Genomic DNA, 12,874 nt, shown 5'->3' on the forward strand with positions numbered 1-12,874 from the left:
GTGGTCACTGGCAAGTGGTGCATGTGTCACCTGGGAGAACAAAGTACCTTCCTGCTTGCCGGTCACCTTGCCTGTCTCCTCTGTCTGTTCTGGTTAACTGCACATAGGTAGCAGCCTCTGAGTTATCCCCTAAACTGCCATGGGTGGAGCAGCCTTCAAGATGGCCTAGGACAATGGAGAGGGTCATAGGCCAGCAGTGTGTATTCTGCCACCAGAGCAAAGCCCTTTTGTTCCTCCCCATGTCTATGCCCATCTTTACTGTCTGTGCTAGTCAACCATGCACAGGAAGCAGCCTCTGCATTAATACCCTGAGCTGCCATGGGTGGGGCAGCCCTCGGAATGGCCTAGGGCACTGGCAGGGATCACAGTCAAGTGACACTTGTTCTGCTGTGAGAACAGAGCCCGTTCATGCTTCCTGGACTCTGTGATGGTCTCCATTGTCTGTGCCAGTCAACTGTGCACAGGGAGAAGCCTCTGTGTTAAGCTGTGTGGTTGCTGTAGGTGGGGCTGCTCCCCGGTTAGTCTGCAGCAATGGCGGGTCAGCTGGTTTGCTTGCAGTGCTGTCAGCGGGGGAAAGAAACAGCAAGTTGCTTATTGCTGTGAGGGGTTTCAGAGCTGCACTGCCACTCAGGGGTCTAGGGTGCCTGAAGTTCCTTAAAGTTCCAAGACTGCTGGGTTGAGTGTGCCAGGATGATTTTGTCCACCTGTTAAACCCTTGTCCCTTTAAGACTTTTAAAATGCCTGCTTTTCTTTTTTCCCAGGGTAGCTGGCTGTGGGAACCTGTTCACATTCTTAATCTTGGATTTTCCTTTTCTATTTCTCTAATATCCAATGCACCATGCAATGTATGTCTGTGCTCCCAGTGCAGATTACTAGGGCTGGTTATTTAGCAGTCCTGCACTTCTGCTCCCTCCCCATTCTGATTCTTTTCCTCCCACAAGTGAGCTGGTGTGGGGGGAGTACTTGGGTCCTGTCAGGTCATGACTTTGTATCTTATCCTTTTCCATGAGATGTTGGTTTCTCGCAGATGTTGCTTGGCTTGTGTACTGTACCTTCTGGTCACTGTTTTAGGAATAGTTGTGTTTTCTGTATTTTCAAAATATGTATGGTTTTAGGAGGAGATTTCCACCACCCTACTCATGCCACCATCTTGAGAATCCTAAACTTCAACTTTTCAAAAGTTATCAAAGAACTTAAAAAATCCTAGTTCCAACTAACCTTTCCCATTCCACAAATAGATATTCAATAAAAAAGCATTAGGGCATATTTTTACCTATTCCTGGCAGTTAAGCTTAATATATGTAAATTCCTTCAGTATTTCTGGATATAGATCTTGAAGCCATTTAGGAACATGGTTTTAAAAACACATTTATATAATCCAGACATTGTGTTAAAATATATATTGCAAAAGCAACAATTTTGGGTTGTGTTGTTCTATAAATTGTACTTTTTTGCCAATTTTAAAAACAATTAATTAATAAAGTTCTGTTGTTAATCCAGCCAATTAATTTCTTTGAACACAAAATGAAACTGTATTAGCCAAATATTAGCCTATATAACTTGAAGTTCCAAAATAATTTGCATTAGAAGCTCAACAAACATCCATTGCACACCTATCTGCAAATATATCCAATCTTAAAAAAGTAAAATATATAAGCCAACCCAGTACTGCATTTAAATAATTGACTCTAAAATATTTATTGAGCTATTATTTATCTAAAATATTACTTATTAAAATATTTGTATGCATAAATATAAAATATGTATTTATTACATAGTATGCATATGACCAATGAGATGTAGTTTCTGAAGAAGCTAACAAATTTTATGCAACATTATTAAAAAGTTAAAGAATGTTTCATTAAGTCATACTACAAATATTTATTGAGGGCATAAGCATTCAGTATTTTCTGTAGGTGCTGCAGATACAGCAATGAGGTAAAGAATTTAGTGAAGGTTATAATGTAATGGAGGCTACAAGCAGAACATTAATAGTATAATGTCAGGAAGCAATTAATGTGATAAAGAAATACATAATTAGTTTACATGATAGACACTGACAAGTGAGAGATGTGGTACGATCAGAGGAGAGATCCTTCCTAATATACACTGAATCCTCCTTCACTGAGGCAAATTCTGCAGGCAAAGGAAACTCAAGTGCAAAAGGCCTGAGGATGGAGCATCTTTGTCAAGTTGATGGACATGGCTGAAGCATATGAAGCCAGGGAAGAATGTAGAATAGAGCCCAGAGATTAGCCATCGTCAAAGTATGTAGTGCCTTACAGGCCATACATAGAAATTCAGATTTTATGAGTGTGATAGGAAATCATAGAAGGTTTTTGAGAGAGGAGGACTGTGCTTTTCTGATTTGTAACAGAAGTAAATATTTGGTCTTCTCTCATTTCTGACAGAGCTCCCAAAACCCTTGGAATTTCCTAAGTGTACTGAGAGTAAAAAAAGTCTTTTGCTATATTAATGAGGTAACCTTTAGAAAGCACCTAAGGATGGGGGATGGCTGCCAATGGAGCCAACCTTGTGATTACAGAGCTGTAACTTTCAGTCCCATCTCCTGATGTATGGAGAGGAGTGAGGGACTAGAGGTTGAGTTACTCACCAACGGACAATGACTTAATCAATTCTATAAATTGAAACTTCTTAGAAAACTAAAATAATGGGGTTCAGAAAGTTTCTGGGTTGGTGAATACATAAAGATTCAAGGTCAGAGGTGCACCTTGAGAGAACATAGAAGATGTGCATCCTTCCCCCATACCTTTCCATATGCATCTCTTCTATCTGGCTATTCTGGAGTTATGTCCTTTTATAATAAACTAGTGACCTAGTAATTAAATTATATCTCTGAGTTATGTGAGCCATTCTATCAAATTAATCAAACCTAAGGAGTGGTCATGGGAACTTCTGATTCATAGCCAGTTGGCTAGGAGCACAGGTAACACCCTTAACCTGTGGAATCACTACTTCCATGCAGATAGTGTCAGAATTGTGTTGAATTCTTGAGGCACCCTTTTGGTGTCTGAGTATTGTTTGCTGGTGTGGAGGGTTACCCTCAACACACACATTAGAACTGAGACCAGGAACTCAGAAGAAAGAGGGGCTTGTGTTTTAAAAGAGATAATCTGGCTGTTCTGTGGAAAATAAATTTTTCATTTATTGGTGACTCTAACAAGGGTGTTTGTCCACAGAATGGGAAGAAGTGTTTAGATTCAGGATTATTTTAGAAGTAGAGCTAAAAGGATTTGTAAATTAATTGAATGTGTTGTAGGAGGGTAAAGAAGAAAATGAAAGCATTAAGATAGGCACATGAAGTGTTTGGAGGAGTAAGAGGGTAGGATGGTTAAATTTATGTGTCAAACTTGCTGGACAATGGTGACAAGTTGTTTGGTCAGACAATAGTCTACATGTTTCATGAGGACAGCTTTTTGGATGTGATTAACATTTAAATCAATAGACTTTGAGTACAGCAGATTATTCTCTCCAAAGTGTGGGTATGCCTCATCCAATCAGCTGAAGACCTTAACAGCAAAAGCTGAAGTTTCCCAAAGAAGACATTCTGCCTCCAGAGCATATCATAGAATTTCTGTCTGAGTTTCTAGCCTTCAGACTCAAACTACATTAGCTCTTGCCTAGACATCCAGCCTGTTAGGTTTCTCTACAGACTGGACTTATCAGCACTGCCAAATGCATGAGCCAATTTCTTTAAAATCTGTGTGTGTGTGTGTGTGTGTGTGTGTGTAAGAGGAAATATGTTCTATTGATTCCATTTCTCAGGATAACCCTGACTCTAATAAGAAGGAAAAGAAAAAATAAATAAGAAATAGGACCAAGAAGTGCTTTTAAAAATAATGAATTATAGTTGATATAAAATATTTTATTGGTTTCAAGTATACAACACAGAGATTCAACAGTTACACACATTATTAATTTCTCACCCCAAGTAGTGTAGTTACTATATGTCAACATAGAAAGATGTTACAGAACCAATGGTTATATTCTTCATGAAGTACTTCCATTCCCATGACCAACTTATAATAATGATTGAGATTTTGCGCCTCTTTATTCCTCTCACCCTCCCCAGATATGTCCAGAAAAGAATTGCTCATGCTTATGTTCAAGAGATTTTTGCCTATGTTTTCTTCTGAGAGTTTTACAGTTTCATGTCTTACATTTAGTTTTTTAGTCCATTTTGCATTTAGTTTTGTGTATGGAGTTAGACAGTAATTCAGTTTCATTCTCTTGCATGTAGCTCTCCAGTTTTCCCAACACCATTTATTGAAGAGACCGTCTTTTCCCCATTATATATTCATGGATCTTTTGTCATATATTAATTGACCATATATGTGTGAGTTTATTTCTGGGCTCCCTATTCTGTTCCATTGATCTATGGGTCTGTCCTTGTGCCAGTACCATACTGTTTTGTTTACTGTAGTGTTGTAGTATGGCTTGAAGTCAGGGCGTGCAGTACCCTCAGCTTTATTCTTTTTAAGGATTTTTTTTTTGGCTATTCATGGTCTTTTGTTGTTCCATATGAATTTTAGGGTTGTTTGCTCTAATTCACTGAAAAATGCCATTGGTATTTTGATAGGAATTGCATTGAATCTGTAGATTGCTTCAGGCAGGATGGCCATTTTGATAATATTAATTATTCCTATCCATAAACATGGATAGATATCCATTTATTTGTATCATCTTTAATTTCTTTCATCAGCGCCTTATAGTTTTCAGAGTACAGCTCTTTCACATCCTTGGTTAGGTTTATTCCTAGGTTTTTTATTTTTTTGATGCAATTGTAAATGGATCTAGTTTCCTGATTTCTCTTGTTGCTGTTTAGTTGTTAGCATATAGGAATGCAACATATTTCTGTATATTGATTTTGTATCCTGAAACTTTGCTGAATCCAGTTATTAGTTCTAATAGTTTTTAGTGGAGTCTTTAGGGTTTTCTGTTTAAAGTATCATGTCATCTGCAAATAGTGACAATTTTACCTCTTCCTTACCAATTTGGATGCCTTTTATCTATCTTGTCTGATTGCCATGACTAGGATTTCCAGTAATACGTTGAATAAAATTGGTGAGAGTGGGCATCTTTGTCTTGCTCCTGATCTTAGAGAAAAGCTTTTAGTTTTTCACCATTCTGTATGATGTTGGCTGTGTGTTTGTCATCTGTGGCCTTTATTATGTTGAGACATGTTCCCTCTATGCACATTTTGTTGAAAGTTTTTATCATGAATGGATGTTGTATTTTAATTTTTTTTTCACTGTCTATTGAATGAATCATGTGGTTTTCATCCGTTTTTGTTAATGTGGTGTATCATACTGATTGATTTATGAATATTATACATTCTTGCATTCCTGGGATAAATCCCACTTGGTCATAATGGATGATCCTTTTGATGCATTTTTTTATTCAATTTGCTAATATTTTGTTGAGGATTTTTGCATTTATGTTCATCAGGGAATATTGGTCTATAATTTTCTTTTTTTTGTAGTGTCTTTGGTTTTGGTATTAGAATGAGTTTGGTAGTATTCCCTCCCCTTCTACTTTTGGAATACTTCAAGAAGATAGATATTAGTTCTTTTTAAAATGATTGGTAGGGTTCAACTGTGAAGCCATCTGGTCCCGGAATTTTGCTTGTTGGGAGCTTTTTGATTACCAGTTAAATTTCATTACTAGTAATTGGTCTTCTCAGATTTTCTTTCTTCCTGGGTCAGTCTTGGAATGTTGTACTTTTTTAGGAATTTTTTCATTTCATGTAGGTTGTTGCATTTATTGGCATGTAACTTTTCATAGAATCCCCTGATAATTCTTTGTATTTTTGTAGTGTCAATTGTAACTTCTCCTTTATTGTTTCTGATTTTGTTTACTTGTATACTCTTTTTTCTTGATAAACCTGGCTAGGGATTTGTCTATTTTGTTTATCCTCTCAAATAACCAGCTCTTGGTTTTATTGATTTTTTTCTAATGTTTTATTCTTCTCTATTTTATTTATTTATGCTCTGATCTTTAGTATGTCCCTTCTTCTACTAACTTGGGGTTTCATTTGTTCTCTTACTAGTTTCTTTAGACTGTTAATTTGGGATTTTTCTTGTTTCTTGAGGTATGCCTCTGTTTCTATGTACTTCCCTCTTAGAACCACTTAACAGCATCCCACATATTTTGATGTTTCATAGTTTTATATTTATTTGTCTCCTTTTTTTGATTTTCTATTTGATTTTTTTCATTGGTCCATGGATTATTTAGAAGCATGTTGTTTAGCCTCCATGCGTTTGTGTGATTTTTTGTTTTCTTCATGTAATTGATTTTTAGTTTCATATCATTGTGATCTAAAAAGATGCTTGATATAATTTAATTTCAATATTTTTGAATTGATTGAGGCTGTTTTTGTGGCCTAATATTTTATCTATTCTGGAGGACATTCATGTACACTTGAGAAAAAAGTGTATCCTGCTGCTTTCGGGTGGAACATTCTGTAGATATCTGTTAAGTCCTTCTGGCTTAATGTGTCATTCAGAGGCCCTGCTTCCTTATTGATTTTCTGTCTGGATAATTTATCTGTTGATGTAAGTGGGCTGTTAAAGACCCCTACTATTACTATGTTACTGTCAGTTTCTCTCTTTATATCTGTAAATATTTGCTTTATATATTTAGGTGCTTCTATGTTGGGTGTATAGATATTTACAATTGTTATATCCTCCTGTTGGACTGATCCCTTTATCATTATGTAATGTCCTTCCTTGTCTCTTGCTACTTTCTTTGTTTTGAAATCTATTTTGTCCAATATAAGTACTGCTACTCCTGCTTTTTTCTCCCTTGTATTGCATGGAATATCTTTTTTTCCATTCCCTTCACTTTCAGTCTGTGTAGATATTTAGGCCTGAAATGAGCCTCTTTAGGCAGCATATAGATTGGTCTTGCTTCTTTATCCTTCTGCCACCCTATGTTTTTTGAATGGTGCATTTAGTCCATTTACATTTAAGGTAACTACTGAAAGGTGAGCATTTATTGTTATTTTATTAATTGTTTTCTGGTTGCTTTTGTTCCTGTCTGTTCCTTTCATCCTCTCTTATGCTCTTCTCTTGTTATTTGATGGTTTTCTTTAGTGTTATTCTTGGATTTTTTAAAATTTTGTGCATCTGTTACAGGCTTTAGTTTTCCGGTTACCATAAGGTTTATAGATAGCTCCCCTAAATATTTAACAGTCTACATTAATTTCATGGTTGCTCTATTTCAAACACATTCTAAAAGTACTACCTTTTTCTTCTTCCTCTTCCATACTTTATGTATAAAATGTCATAATCTACATATTTTGTGTATCCTTTGACTGATTTTGTGTATAGATGATTTTACTTTATTTTTAACTTCATACTTCTTTAGTAATTGGTCTACTACTTTTACTGTAGGTTTATTTTCACTGATGAAAAATACTTAGGTTTAAGAATATTTCCCTTTAAACAACAGAAGTCCATTTAAACATATCCTGTAAGGCCAGGTTAGTGGTGGTGAACTTCCATTTTTCTGGGAAACTTCTAATCTCTCCTTCAATTCTGAATGATAACTTGATGGTTAGAAGATTCTTGGTTTTAGATTCTTCCCTCTCAGTGCATTAAATATTTCATGGCACTCCTTTCTGGCCTATAAGTTTCTGCTCAGAAATCTGCTGATAGCCTTACTGTTTCCCTTATAGATATCTGTCTGCTTCTCTCTTGCTGCTTTTAAGATTCTCTCTTTCTTTTTAATCTTTGCCATTTTAATTAATATATGTCTTGAAATTGTCTTCCTGGGTGCTCTCTTCACTTCCAGGACATGATGTCTACTTCCTTTCCCAGGTTGGGGAAGTTTTCAGCTATTATTTCATCAAAGGGACTCTACTCCTGTGTCTCTCCTTCTTTTGGGACCCCTATTATGCAAATGTTTCATTTGGAATTGTCACACAGTTCTCTTAGCATCTTCTCATTTTTTAGAATTTTTTTCTCAGCTTGTTTGTTTTCCTGTTCTCTATTTTTCACATCATTGATTCTTTCCTCTACTTCCAGCAGTCTACTATTCATTCCCTCCATTGTAGTTTTCATTTCAGATATTGTAGTCTTTAGTTCTGACTTGCTCTTTTTCAAATGTTCTATCTCTTTGTTGAAGATCTCACTGGGATCATCAATTCTTTTTCACAGGTCAGTGAGCGTTTATGTGACTATTACTTTGAAATCTTTATTAAGAAGATTGGTAATCTCCATTTCATTTAGTCCTCTTTCTGTGTTGTCTTGTTCTTTCATTTGGAACATATTCCTCTGCCCCCTCATTTGACTGAGTTTTTGTGTTTATTCTTTTGCATTAGATAGATCTGCTATGCTGCCTGGTCTAGAGAGTAATGGCTTTATGAAGAAGGCATCCCGTAGTGCCCAGAGCTCAAGACTTTGTGCTTATCAGCACCTGGTTCTCCTTTGCAATGTAGCCACAGTTGCTATTGGTGGGCTGTGGGCCAGGCTACCTTTCTGCCTGCATGTGGGAAGTAGCTGATCTCTGTCAGCAGAGGCTGAAAGCTCCCTCTATGCCCTCTGTGTGCTATGGGACACTTTTGCTAGGACTGTTGTGGACAGGGTTGCCCTCTGCCTACCAGCTACTGCTGCTGGGCTGGGTATATCTCATGTGGCAGGTGTACTGGGGACCACAGTGAAGAGCTGAGCCACCAGCAAGGAAGATGGAACATTTGGAGCTGGCTCCCCCATGTTGGGCTGAAGGAGAGCGGGGAAAGCTGGGAAAGCCTTTCTATACCTGCCAGTCAGCAAAGTCCCCCCCACCTACTAGTCAGCAAAGTCTGACTATTGTATGGGCTGAGTGCGCTGGGCAGGCAAGTGTGCAGGGAGGCATGCTGTGGGGCTGAGCTGCTAGGGAAGGAGATGGAGTGTTTAGAGCTAGCTCCCATGAACACTAGAGCAGTTGGACTGAAGGAGGGCTGGGGAAATGATGTCCACCTGCCATTTATCCTCCAGAGAGAGATCCCTCCAACCCCCACTCCTCTGGCATACTTCCTGCTGCTAGTATACCTTTCAAACTACCACCTGTGTGTTGGGATTCAGTGGGGCCAATGGAGTATGCCTGTTCTCCAAAGACGTCAGGAATCTTAGCCTCCCAGAGTGCTCCAACTCTGCCTGGTGTCCAGCCCTATTAATCACCAAAACTCAATGTAATGTGTACTTGTGTTCCCAGAGCAGATCTCCAGGGCCAGATGTACAGGATTTCTGTGCACTTACCCTCTCTCCACTCTATTCCTTTCCCTCCACTTGTGGGCTGGGCTAGAGGAAGGGCTTGGATTCTGATTGATCATGGCTCTGACATGTTACCCTTTTCCATGTGGTCTTCTCTTCTTCACCAGGTGTATATGGCCTGTTCTCTAGTCCTCAGGTTTTTTTCACAGTTAGTTCTATTTGCTGTAGTTGTTTCCTTGGGAATATATGGGAGGAAGTTTCTGCCTTACCTTCCTTCTATTCCCATGAAGTGTTTTAATGCCAGAAGATTCCTTCTACTTGGAGGATTTCATAAAAGGAACAAATATATGATCAGAGTCTTAAAGGACTCATTTACTCAATTGTTCATCAAATATTGAAATCCTCTGTTGAAATGCTGTGAATACAGTAAAAAGTATATATATGTATATGTGTGTATACATATATATATATATAGGTGTGTGTGTATATATATATATATATATATGTGTGTGTGTGTGTGTGTGTGTGTGTGTGAATATATATATTTAATCCCTGCATCATGGAGCTTACATTCAAGTGAGAGGGGAGATAACAGTATAAGTAACTAAATTACATCATAAGATGTGATGATAAAGTTTATAGAGAAATATAAAGCCAAAAAATGCCAATGAAAAGTAATAATTTATAATACCACTGTCAGGTGTTTTAAATAGGTATAATTTGATAAATATTTTGAAGAGTTTTGAATGAACCCATGTATTTTTCTTTCAGAAAGTGTTCTAGGCAATAGAAAAAAAAAGAAAGAAGAGCAAATATCCTGATGCGGGAGTACCTTGACTCTTTCAAGGATCACAAAGGGCCAGACTGTCTAGAGAAGAAAAGAGGAAGGGGGACAAGTAGAAGATGAAATCAGAAAGGGGCCATGTTGTTTAGGGTCTTGAGGAGTATTGTGAGGACTTGGCATATTTCTTTGAATGTCATAGCAAGTAATCAACTGGAAGGTTTTGAGCAGAGGAATGACATGATCTGATTTACATTTAATAGTATCGTTCTGGATGCTGTGTTGAGAATACTATTTAAATATTTGACTATGAAGATAAATATACATAGAGACAATAGTATGAGGTCCTAGAAATACTCAGTAACAGTCTTATTTTCCTCTAGAGATTTTTTTTCACATTTAAGTCTTAATCTGGAATTATTTTTGTGTAAGGAAAGGAAGAGATTAAATCTTACATTTTTTTATTAGGTTAAGTAATTATTTGAGAACTTTTAAAAAGTCCATTTAGCCTAATTCATCGGAAATGCCATCTCTATTATATACCAGTTCTGGGATGTATATGCAGCTACATCTTGACTTTTCATTCTCTTTATTTTACCTATTTATTCATCTTTGTCCCAATAATCACGTAGTTTATATTCTCTGACCATAAATGTTATGAAGTTTAATTACTTATAAAAATAAATCTACAAGAATACTCATGTGGAGAAATTTAACAATACACTCAATAAATAGATCAAAGAATAAGGCATAATGGAAATTATGAAATATTTATAACTGAACAGCAATACAAACAATATGCTATCAAACCTTATGAGTTGCAGCCAAAGCTGTAATTCAAGGAACATTAATAACCTTAAATACATATAGAAGGAAATACATAGAAAGAAAAAAAATTTTTAATTCTGATTTTTTATTCTTGTTGGGATGATTAAATATCCTTCATTTGTCATTTTCACTCTACAAATATTCTTCTTTCTTTTATTAGTTATTCTTCAATTTTTAACATGTATGCAGCACTTAACAAAGTCAAAAGTTACTCAGTATCTCTACTCTTCTCCCAGCAATACAAAGACCTCAGAATATTTCAACTTAAATCACTAAGCTTTCCCATCTTCCACATGATTTTTGGAAATGTTCCACCTTTATTTAAACTCCTTCCTTGAAAGCTCTTCTTCCAGAAGCTTGCATCCCTATCAAGTATTTGCTCAAAAGTCACCTTCAGAAAGACATCCACAGTGATCATGCAATTGAAATCACAACCTACCACCTCCATCTCCATACACCCCTCAAACTCCTTAGTCTGTTTTCTTTTTTCATAGATAACATTATCTTTTTGTTTATGCTTATTATTTTCTGTTTTATCCCTTTACTAGAATTCCAGAAAAGCAGATTACTTTATTTTTTGTGGTTGTAATCCCAAACATCAAGGAAAACTTCATATGCAATAGATAATCAAAATATTTAAGTATACCAACGACTGTATATGATCACTCTGACTGCTCTCTTAAGATAGACCATAGGAGGTTAAGAGTGGGAGCAGGAAGATCCATTAGGAAGCCACTGCAACTATCCATGAAATTAAGGAGGTGCCATTTCTAACGGTGAGTAGTGATCAAGGCCTAAAGATATAAAGACAAAATCAATGGACTTTACTAGGGGACTAAAGCCTCCAAAGTGTGGGGCGTGAGCAATCAGAAGAATGGAAGTGATATTCACTGAGATAGAGAAGATTGTAGGAGGATCAATATTGAGGTGTGGGATATCAGAAGCTCAGTATGTAATGCTAAAGTTACATATATCACAATTCTCTATACAAAGATAGTAGACTAGAAATTTTTTCTCTCTTGCTCAATAGAATTTCCAGTAGGGTCCTTGAATTTTTCCCCCTTTTTATAATGTAATTTTCTGCTTTCTATTTAAAAAATTACTAGTTGCATCAAAGTTTGTTTTTTAGTGGCAAGGTTTGTTGACTAGAATACTTGATAGATATAAATTGTGTGTTCACTTGAATTAAATGGCATTGTAAACAACCTCAAATCATCAAATACTTGTTTGAAACACAGAAATACTGAAAAATGTCATTTAATGTCACAGAAAAAATTCTGGTTTATTATTGAATAACAATATAACTATTAATGGATTTAAAATATTAAGCCAAATGAAGTTGATTTATATTACAATACTGGTAAAATAAGCAATCAAATGTATTTGGTCCTAGCCTTAGTATAACAACTAACGCAGCCCTTTATCTGAAGTTTACTAGTTACTGAAGGTTAGGTCTGTTTCAAATTTCAAATTTAAGTGTCAAAAAGGGAAGATTTTGTGGAGATGAATTACTTGATTACACTTTTCAACATGTCTATCTTTATCTTTCTAGGCAATTAGCCTTTTCAGATGAGAAAACAAAAAGCAAATTATTACATTAAATGCTTGAGAAAGTGATAATTTAGGATCACACTGTCATTGAATATACAAAATACCTTTTCTTGTTTTATTCCCATTTTCTGAAGAAATGGGCAACATGATGCTGAAATTTATTTTAAACAATAAAATGCTTTGCATGTAAGCACAGTCTATAGAACTAATATACACGGTTTTGCACAGGCCTGGTCCACTATCAGCATCTAATAGATGTTGTCTTTTACAGAACACTGAGTTGTCTGCGTGTTGCAACCAGGATTATAATACAGATGCCCTTTGCAACTGGCTCCGGATTGGTCCGTAGAAAGCGCCTTGAATATTTTAAAGTGCATCAGGGGGCGACTCAAGGCTGTCTCTTGAAGCACATGGCTTCATGGCAGGCTAATCTTGCTGCCTTCCCACCTCCGTTCCGGCGCTGCAATCTGGGGCCAGTCCTGATGCACGTCCCTGCACT

The sequence above is a fragment of the Manis pentadactyla genome, chromosome 10 (assembly GCF_030020395.1).
Source record: "Manis pentadactyla isolate mManPen7 chromosome 10, mManPen7.hap1, whole genome shotgun sequence".
Lineage (NCBI taxonomy): Eukaryota > Metazoa > Chordata > Mammalia > Pholidota > Manidae > Manis > Manis pentadactyla.